This window comes from Quercus suber, unplaced genomic scaffold (genome assembly GCF_002906115.3).
Source record: "Quercus suber isolate HL8 unplaced genomic scaffold, Cork oak 2.0 scaffold_41, whole genome shotgun sequence".
NCBI lineage: Eukaryota > Viridiplantae > Streptophyta > Magnoliopsida > Fagales > Fagaceae > Quercus > Quercus suber.
Window position 1 is genome coordinate 975,888 of NW_027069506.1, and position 9,926 is coordinate 985,813.

Sequence of the window (9,926 nt, forward strand, 5' to 3'; positions counted from 1 at the left end):
TTACATCATCAATATTTAAATAAATATTAAATGTCATTTTTCTTATATCTATTTAAGGGTGCGTTTGGTTAGCCGTGTTAGGAGCCTAGAAGTGTGTTTTTAAAACCCAAAAATTTGTTTCACAATAATTCTGTATAGCTTTTTTACAAAAGCTCATTTTAAACTCAAAACACCATTTTGTAATAACTTATAAAAACACAACTTAAATCATTTAAAAAAAAGGTTAACTATCATTATTTTTCAAGAGTTTTGTATCTCAACTAAGTATTGACACTTCCTAGTGTTCTAATTGAGACTTCTTGTTTAAAAAAAAAAGTTCACTGGATTGAAACTTGTCACATCATCAATATTTAAATAAATATTAAATGTCATTTTTCTTATATCTATTTAAGGGTGCGTTTGGTTAGCCGTGTTAGGAGCCTAGAAGTGTGTTTTTAAAACCCAAAAATTTGTTTCGCAACAATTCTTTATAGCTTTTTTACAAAAGCTCATTTTAAACTCAAAACACCATTTTGTAATAACTTATAAAAACACAACTTAAATCATTTAAAAAAAAGGTTAACTATCATTATTTTTCAAGAGTTTTGTATCTCAACTAAGTATTGACACTTCCTAGTGTTCTAATTGAGACTTCTTGTTTAAAAAAAAAAGTTCACTGGATTGAAACTTGTCACATCATCAATATTTAAATAAATATTAAATGTCATTTTTCTTATATCTATTTAAGGGTGCGTTTGGTTAGCCGTGTTAGGAGCCTAGAAGTGTGTTTTTAAAACCCAAAAATTTGTTTCGCAACAATTCTTTATAGCTTTTTTACAAAAGCTCATTTTAAACTCAAAACACCATTTTGTAATAACTTATAAAAACACNTGGGATGAATTATAAAAATAAAATTTAAAAAAAAATTTATTAAAAAAAAAAAAAAAAGGTGTATTGTGTTGTGTATGTGCGCGCGCGCGCGCATGGGTCATGGTCATGGGTGTCATTGAAACAAAAACAACGCTGGAAGTATATGACTTACATTGTTCAAATGATGCCTTCCTTCTGGGCCCAAAAGACCTATCCGGTCTATTGCAAGCAGTAATCCAACGGCAGTGATGAGTAGCGTTTTCAGAACTGGCATCAATGCAACAATGAACAGATCTAGGAATTCCATTTCGCACGCACCGACACTGTTTCTCCACTCTAAGGAAAGTGACCAAAGCAACCCCTACGTTCAATTAATTACTAGTTTCAAACAAAATATGGTGGGCATGCATATATAGGATAACATGTTGATTAAAATATACCATCTGTCTATCTCTATCATTATTAATTATTTCTACAATTAGGTAGAATCCTAATATATTGTTTGACTTTTCGGTGAATGGTAATGTCTATTCTTGTCAGAATCACTGTTTTCTTTACAGCATCAACATAACTATAGTGTTCAGAGCATTTAAAAGTTAAAACCGAGTTAGAAAATAATAAACTTCTCTCTCAACAAAAACTCGAAACAGTCTGAGACTGTTCTCTACCAAGAAAACTCCTTTTTTTCTCTCCCTTCCATGATAGACAAAAAGTGAATGTTCTCTCAAGTAAAATAGATAAAGTTAAAAGAACCAATCTTAAATTAGAATATATATATATATATAAGATAATGAATAATTTTTTTTGGTAAACAATAATGAATAATTTTGTTAAACAAGTAATTGTTGAATTTTGGATTTTACATGTCACATGCATGGATTATGGATATGCTAAGGATGCAAACCATTGCTCTAAAGATTGGATTGAAATATACATCTTCCGCCAAGAAAAAGAACAGAAATTCTCCGCAATCAGAGGCAGTATCATGTCCCCTAATTATCACTTTTGAGTTTTGACTGCTTACCAGACAACTGTCTCTCTCTCTCTCTCTCTCTCTCTCTCTCTCTCTCTCTCTCTCTCTCTTTTTAATATTTCCTAATGACCTTACAAACAATAATAATTCTTTAAATGTTTCCTAAACTTAGACAAAAGTTATTTCCCAATGACCTATAAACAATTTTTTTTTTAAAATGATTCCTTAACTTAGATAAAAGTACTTTGTTACCTGTTGTATTTTAAATGATTTCTGTCAAAGGTACAATGCAAAATATGAGAAGCGTACGCTGAAAACCAGCTAAAATAATAGCACCATCTTCCTGTAAATTCCAAAATATCAAGTTCTACAACTTTGCCACATGCGGCGAACTGTGAATGGTAGGGTACATGTGAAAGTGGTAAACAGTCATTCACAATTGCCACATCAAAATTATGTCTCAGAAAGTTGCCATCTTAGAATTGGTGTAAAGTCTAGAATACCTTAATTTTTTTTTGTTGTTGATAATTTTGAACCCAGCTTCACCCTCAGCCAGAACTTATAAGAGGTAACAGTTGAGCTAGAGCTCACTGACAAAATGATTTTTCTTTTTCACGAATAAGAGATGAAAATATACAGTACTAAACTGGAATAATGAGAGAGAGAGAGAGCTGAAGCTAGAAAGCAACCGGCCAGCTAAAGACCAGTAATTTACAGGCCAATTGAGTTGAAATGGAATTGTCAAATGAAGACCACCTTAAGTAGATCTGGAATGCGAAGTTGAATTTGTACTAAAATGAATAATAATGAAATGCACAATATATATTCATGCAGCTGCAGCATATTACTGAAAAGAAGAAGTAATTTACCTAGCAAGCTACTAACACGGTACCAGAGCTGGTAATTGATCGATATCCTGTGCAAATTCAAGCTAACAAGTATGCCAGTGGAGGTATAGAATATCAGACTCTCAGGCGGCCTTGTGTTTCTGTGTGCAAATATATGACACATGCATCTCTCGATCCCTTTAACTGAATTATTGTCCCGTTTCTATATTGGAAAAGTCAACATTTGTTGTTTACGTTTGTGAATGGAAAACGCGAGAGAAGATAACAAATAGTGAGTCTGAGAAGGAAGACAGAGAGCATGTGTATTGTCAATTGTGTAGTATTATTGGAAGAGTAGCATCAACATCAATCACGTTTATAAAGAGGAGAATAACAAAAAGTGACTTAATTATTATTATTATTAAGAGAAAGATCGAGAAGAATAACAATTATATATAATATGAGAAAGAAATACTGTAAAACATATTGCATTAGTTAGCTACGTACACTATTAGCTATGCTAGCTAGCTAGTTGTAAATTAGTAATTAATCTGGGACCAAACCAAAGCCAAAATGAAAGGAATCTTATCACTTCCTGTGGGGTCCACAATTCCGTGAAACCACGACCCGGAACCTCATAGTTACTCATTAATCATGCTTTTTTTTTTTTCTTTGAGGAGAAATCATGCATGATTATTATTTCATTCCTCAATTATCCCACAAAATGAAGTGAATGGAATCCTACTAATCCTAGCTACATTAACATGTGCTTCACCTTCCATTCTTCACCGCAACAACCTTTCTTTTTATTATATTTATTTGTCTCTTCCTGGGTCCGTAATCAGTATTAATTGTGTCTGTCTCAACTCTGAATACTACTCACTCACACCACCATTATATTAATTAGTTCCAGTAAGTAATTAAATAAAAAAATAAATCTATCCGGTAGTGCTACTGTATATTTGTAGTAAGTTGTTAGTATTTCATAAATCTCTACACTCATCTCAACTTGCCTTTTATTAGTTTCGTTAAACTCACACCATTACTAAAACTATATACAATAATTAGTAACGCATAGCAAATTATAAACTCAAATACACATCCCACAACAACAATTAATAACGCAGAATAAGTTATAAACTCAAACACAGATTCCACTGACGTGAGACAAGCTCATGAAATGTATGTATATATGTATGTTAGTTTCGTACTTTTGTGTTCAGTTCAGTACTGCTCATGTCATGTCATGACATGAGTGCTACATCCTGCAGCCTGAAGAGATCCTTGCAGAGCCAAATTATTCTCCATATATTAATATGATTAGAGACTGTTGTGTTGTACGTCCTTTCTTTCGCGATTTTTGAGGTGATGAGTCTGATGACCATACAACATGCGCTTTTGCAGAAATAACAAGGTAATTTGGTCCATATATGCATACAACATGCGAACTCGTGCTTTTATATTATAAAATAGCAAACTCGTGCTTTACAAACCAGATGTAAACGCATGATTAATTAGGAACCTCAAGCAGTATTAATTATACTATTATATTAGGTACTAATATACTCCTATATATATATTATATACATAACACAAAAATATATTATTAATTAAAACTTATAAAAAGCAACACACACCTGCTTCACGTTTCCATTACTATAAATATATAGTATATGTCTAGAAAATATGTGTGTTGCTTTTTATAAGTTTTAATTAATAATATAGTTTTAATTAATAATAATATATTCTAGAAATTAAGTTGTTCACGTGCTGATGCAGTGTTTGCGCACACAGACACAGCACACAGGGTATGATTTTCTAGTTTTTTGGTTTTTTTTTTTGAGAAATAAGTTTCTAGTTAGTGGCAGTAGGTGTAGGGCTGTAGTGGTGTGACAACATATAAATACATAATAATAAGTTTTGCTTTGGCCCCACTCCATGTTATTGTTAGTGCAACTGCAATCAAATATTGCACAGCGCGTGCCAACTACATACCCACTACCCACCCCTCGGTCCCATCGGCCATTCTTCATCAATAATATGCCTCAAAATTTAGAAGCGTCTTAAAACATTTGACGCGTGTATTATTATTACTGAATATGTACATTGATCGGGGCCACCACAAGTTTCGCATGTTCCAATGTGTTGGGGTGTTCAAATAAAAAAATTAAAAAAATGTGTTGGGGTGTTATGTTAGGCAATAATATTAACGGTCCCAACTCATGATATATAGCGCATATGGGGTATGTAACGTCAGGGGGTGCAAATGGGGTGAGAATTGAGAATTAATAATGAAAGGCATTCACATCAAGGTACTAAAATAGCTAAATGCTATTTTAGCCCCCAAAATATTAAAAAATTCACTACATCAATTGTACTAGACTAAATTTTTTTTACTCTTAGAGTAAACTGCCTCTTTCTCTCTTTTTTTCCCCCCCTTTTTTTTCTATCGCCCACGCCCAACGCCTCCACTTCTCCCTCGCGACTGAAACCAAACCGATGCCTCTCTTCTCTATCTTGCAAATGAACCCAAAGTTGTTGAACCTTCAAGGTCATTGCTTCTCCTTCGCTCTCTCCCCTCTGTTAGATCAATGATTTAGGTTTCTAGATCCTTTTTTTTCATTACTATTTTATTTCAATCGTGAACCATTTTTACGATATACGAGATCAAAACTCAAAAAGTATTAGTGATTAATTGCTTAATTTTTGTTGATCTGGTTCAATCTTTGTTGATTCGATTAGCTTCGTTTCTTTTTGCTTTAGATTTTCACAATGCTTGAATCCCAATATTTATAGTGAAAATTTATTAAATCTGAGTATTTTTTTTCTTTGCTTTGATAGTGAATGTGGTGGTGGTTTGTGGTTGTGATGATGGTGGTGGTGGTTGTGACAATTGTTTTGTTTTGTTTTGTTTTTTTGCGGTAGTTTCTGGTTGTGGCTGGTTGCTGGTTTTTGTGATGGTTGTTTTTATATTATTTTAATGAGTTATTATATTATTTTGATAAGATGTATGTAAAATACTAAAATAGAATATTTGATATAGAGACTGTTGGGCTTGGGTGGAAAAGCTGAAACGCGCGTTTGCGTTTCAGCATTTTTTTTTTTTCACGGGTTTCAGTCTTTTTTACTGTTTATGTACTGTTGCGGTTACTGTTCAATGAACAGTAGCCGCAAAGTTTGACATTTCAACCCAAATTTTACTGTTCATGGACCCACAATTTTCACTTTTCAGCAACTTTTTCATTAAAAATGGGTCACACGATACTATTCACACATTTAAAAATTATTTAGCTACAATGTTTTTCAGTTTTCAGTTTCAGTTTTCAGTTTTCAGCTGTATCCAAACGGGCCCATAAAGTGTATTATAAAGTGAAGTGTTAAAATAGATAAAGTATTTTTTTAAGGTGTTAAAAGCTAAATTTTTTAGAATCTTTGATGTGAATGTTCTAAGTAATTAATATTAAGTTTGTTTATGTTAATAGGTGCCCTAGGGCATTTGAAAATAAGGGAAATTTTGATGTCATTTTATTGGAAATATAAAAAGATGTAAGAAAAAATTAATTGCTTTTTTTTTTTTTCATAAAATGTTTCCAAAGTTATTCCTTAAACTAATATATCTAGGACATCTATTAACTTTTTTTTTAGAAGTTCCAAAAAAAAAAAAAAAAAAGTAATGCTACAAACAAACTATTTTATAACATTTTTACAAATTGCTAATGTGATAAATTCTTACTAGTTATAATATGGACCTATCACTAACATCACATTTTTACTTACAATAACTATTTGGAAAAAACTAAAACTATACCCTTAATGCGATGGTTACTCTACAAGTATAAGCGCTTGTGGAATGTGGGGGCAATAGCTGGGGTTTAAGTCTCCACAAGAGAGTTTTGCACGCATATACACTTAGATTGTGTTAGAGTTGAAATTCCATCTTGTATAAAAAAAATTGTAAAAATATTATAAAATAGTTTTTATTTGTAATAATAATAATAATAAAAAAAAAAAAAAAGAAGAAAAGAAGAAGAAAGGTCAGCCGTTAAGTTTTTTTTCCTTTTAACGAATGGTGGTCACAACTACGGGTCGCGTGCGTGCTTTTATTTTGCTAAAGGCAGTTGGATAATAAGTGCACATCACGCTCAGCAATCCAGTGGCGCAAAACTTCAAGTTCATATACATCTCACATTTCTTTTATAGCATTCCTATCCGGTGATTTTGCAATCCATGTCCATTTGTGGGCACCGTGACTGTGAAGCAAAACTTAATAATTGTTCATCTCACATTTCTTTTCTTACTAGCATTCCCATCCGTTTGAAGCACCAATAATGCAAAATAGATGTCCAAAAATACAAAATCACGCACATCTGATAATTTATAATGCAAAAATTAATACAACATGTTAAAGAGAACCATCTAAAAAATAATGTCCACTGTAGCATCATTCAACCATCAGAAATTTTACTAGGTGACCTAACTAGAACCTACTATTGGTGTCTTAGTTTTATAATAAAGAACTATTATCAAGAGCGGACGTCATAAGTTGAAACTTCAAACTCTCTAAAAAAATGTTAATCATTAATTGACAAATCAAAGAAATTAATTTTAATAATTTTCAAGGGGTGGTTCTCTAAACTTCTAGACTCTAATCAAATAGTCACAAATCATTATTAACATGTATGGTCTATTCAATATTCTAGCACATTCTACAGCATGCTTACATGCCCCCACAAGACAATAAAAATAATGTTAATACATGGTTCCAAATCACACGGTCACAACCCACAACTCACACTTAACCAAAACACTTGTGTCCAGAGATACCAAACAAACAATGAAACAAAGAAAATATATTCACAATCACTTTCTCAAGGACTCTTGACAAAGAAAATATATTCAGCCAACTCTGCTCTACTCTCCTTCGCCCCCCTCCCTCCCTCCTCAATCCAAATAGGCCCTAAATTCATACCACACCAAAAAGTGAGAGTGATGACTGATATCAGCTCAAAATTAAAGAGATAGATAAGAGAAGAGGAAGATCCATGAGTCCATACCTTGGTTGATTCGACTTGTGTGTGAGTGTGAACGGTGGACCAAATTGGAGAGGTGGAGCTATGCCAAGCCAATGGAACAGACAAACCAACCCATACAGCTAGCTATGGTTGGTGTGTGGAAGCATTTAAGAATGAGAGCTAAGAGAGTGAGACTAAGGGGGAAAAAATTTAATGGGTAAAATTGGGGATTTGTGAAGAATTTTATCACACACAGTGAACAGAAAAATTACAAGAAAGAACTGTTCAATGAAGAAGAAGAACAGAGAGGTAGATAGAGAATAGAGAGAAAAAGAGAGAATGGAATTGGGAGAAAAATATCTTCTGAATTAGAAATGAAAAGTGTGAATTCCATAATACAACTCTATCTGAGATACCCCATATATATAGTTACATACCCAGCTATAACAGAATAGTTACATCCCAAATTATGCGCCTAAAACTACGGAACCAACAGCTCAAATGTAACTGTTTTTCGCGCCACAGTAACTGATATTTGAATAGCTCAAAACGACGTCATCTGACTACATGTTGAATAATCACCAGTTACATGTTTAAAACGGTGTGTATTACTAATGTCTTTTAATGAAACGGTGCGTATCAACCACCGTTTATAATTTCACACGAGGCACGTGCTGTTGAGCCTGGGTTGATCCTGAACCTTCATTTCTCTGAGCTTGAGTTATATCTTCAACAATTTGTGATTTCTATTTTGTTATTTTAAATTTGTGATTAAATTGTGTATACTTTTGGGCTTAGAAGAGAATTTTGTTTTATCTTAATGTTATTCTTGTTATTCTTGGGCTATTGGGTTTATTTAGACTGGATTTATGTTCTATTTTGTTTTTAATTTTGTTTTAACTAGAGGTTATTCCTATTATTCTTGGGACAATTGGGTTTGTTTTGATTAAAGGATTTTTTTTTTTTTAATTTTTCAAGGGGTAATCGTGCAAGGGGTTGAACTAGTATATACTTTTTATTTTTGGGTCTATTGGGCCAATTTGTAAATATTTTTGGAGGAGGGGGGACCAAAAGTAAATATTTTGGGAGTACATTTGAAATTTTTTGAGAATACATATATACTAACCATAATTTTTGAAAAATCTTGGGGGTGGGCCCCCTTAGCGCTCACTTGATGAATTCCATGCTCCTCGTCAAAATCCTTGACAATTTCACAAACTAGGAGATGAATTATGTGCAAGCATGCATTCCAAAAAATAATATATATATATATATATCCTTATATAAAAAGCGGCTATGTCGCTACCGTGCTTTAGTACTGTGCACTCATTGTATTTGCACTGTACAAGTACAGTAGGAGCAACAGTGTTTTGGTCTTTTTTTTTTTTTTTTTTCATTTATTCAACTCATTTGTTTATTCAACTGGTACTGTAGCTATAGTGCCTAAAGTTATTTTTTTCTTTTTCTTTTTTTTTTAGTAATTGGTTTGTGTTTGTTTTCTTCTTTTAAGTATTGATGTAAGCTGACATTTATATTGTTATACTGATATAACAAATTTCACAATATTTTCACAATTATTGACGTGTCAATTTCTTACAAGTCGAAATAAAATAATAAAATAAAATATGAGATTGGTTTTTTTTTTTTTTTTTTTTTTTTTCCAGTAATCGGTTTGTGTTTGTATTCTTCTTTTAAATATTGATGTAAGCTGACATTTATATTGTTATACTGACACAAAAAATTTCATAATACTTTCACAATTATTGATGTGTCAATTTCTTATAAGTCAAAATAAAATAATAAAATATGAGACTGTAGCCAACCACAACTGAAAATAAATGTTTTAAAAAAATTTTACAACACTTATTGTTATCACAATATTTTCACAATTGTTGAGATCTCAGTTTCTTATAGATCAAATAATAAAAAAATGCTAAGTCTACAACATTTTAACATTAATTTCTATAGTGCCTAAAGTTTTTTTTTTTCCCTAGTAATCAGTTTGTGTTTTTTTTTTTTTTAAATATTTATATAAACTGGCATATATATTGTTCTACTGACATAACAAATTTCACAATTATTGAGATATCAATTTCTTACAAATCAAAATTAAAAAATAAAATAAAATAAAATAAGACTGTGACCAACCACAATTGAAAATAAATGTTTTGAGAAAATGTTACAACACTTATTGCTATCACAATATTTTCACAATTATTGAAATCTCAGTTTCTTATATATCAAATAAAAAAAATGCTTAATCTA

At 31.7% G+C, this 9,926-nt stretch overlaps 1 long non-coding RNA gene across 1 annotated transcript; it reads right to left on the minus strand.

Annotated features, from left to right (window-relative positions):
- Positions 1 to 7,293: 7,293 nt before the first annotated feature.
- LOC136066634 (uncharacterized) lies at positions 7,294 to 8,442 on the minus strand. The gene is made up of 2 exons (XR_010628142.1): positions 7,704 to 8,442; positions 7,294 to 7,606 (listed from the first exon to the last, which is right to left on the minus strand). It is a non-coding gene; the product is annotated as an uncharacterized LOC136066634 (long non-coding RNA).
- Between the last annotated feature and the right edge of the window lie 1,484 nt (positions 8,443 to 9,926).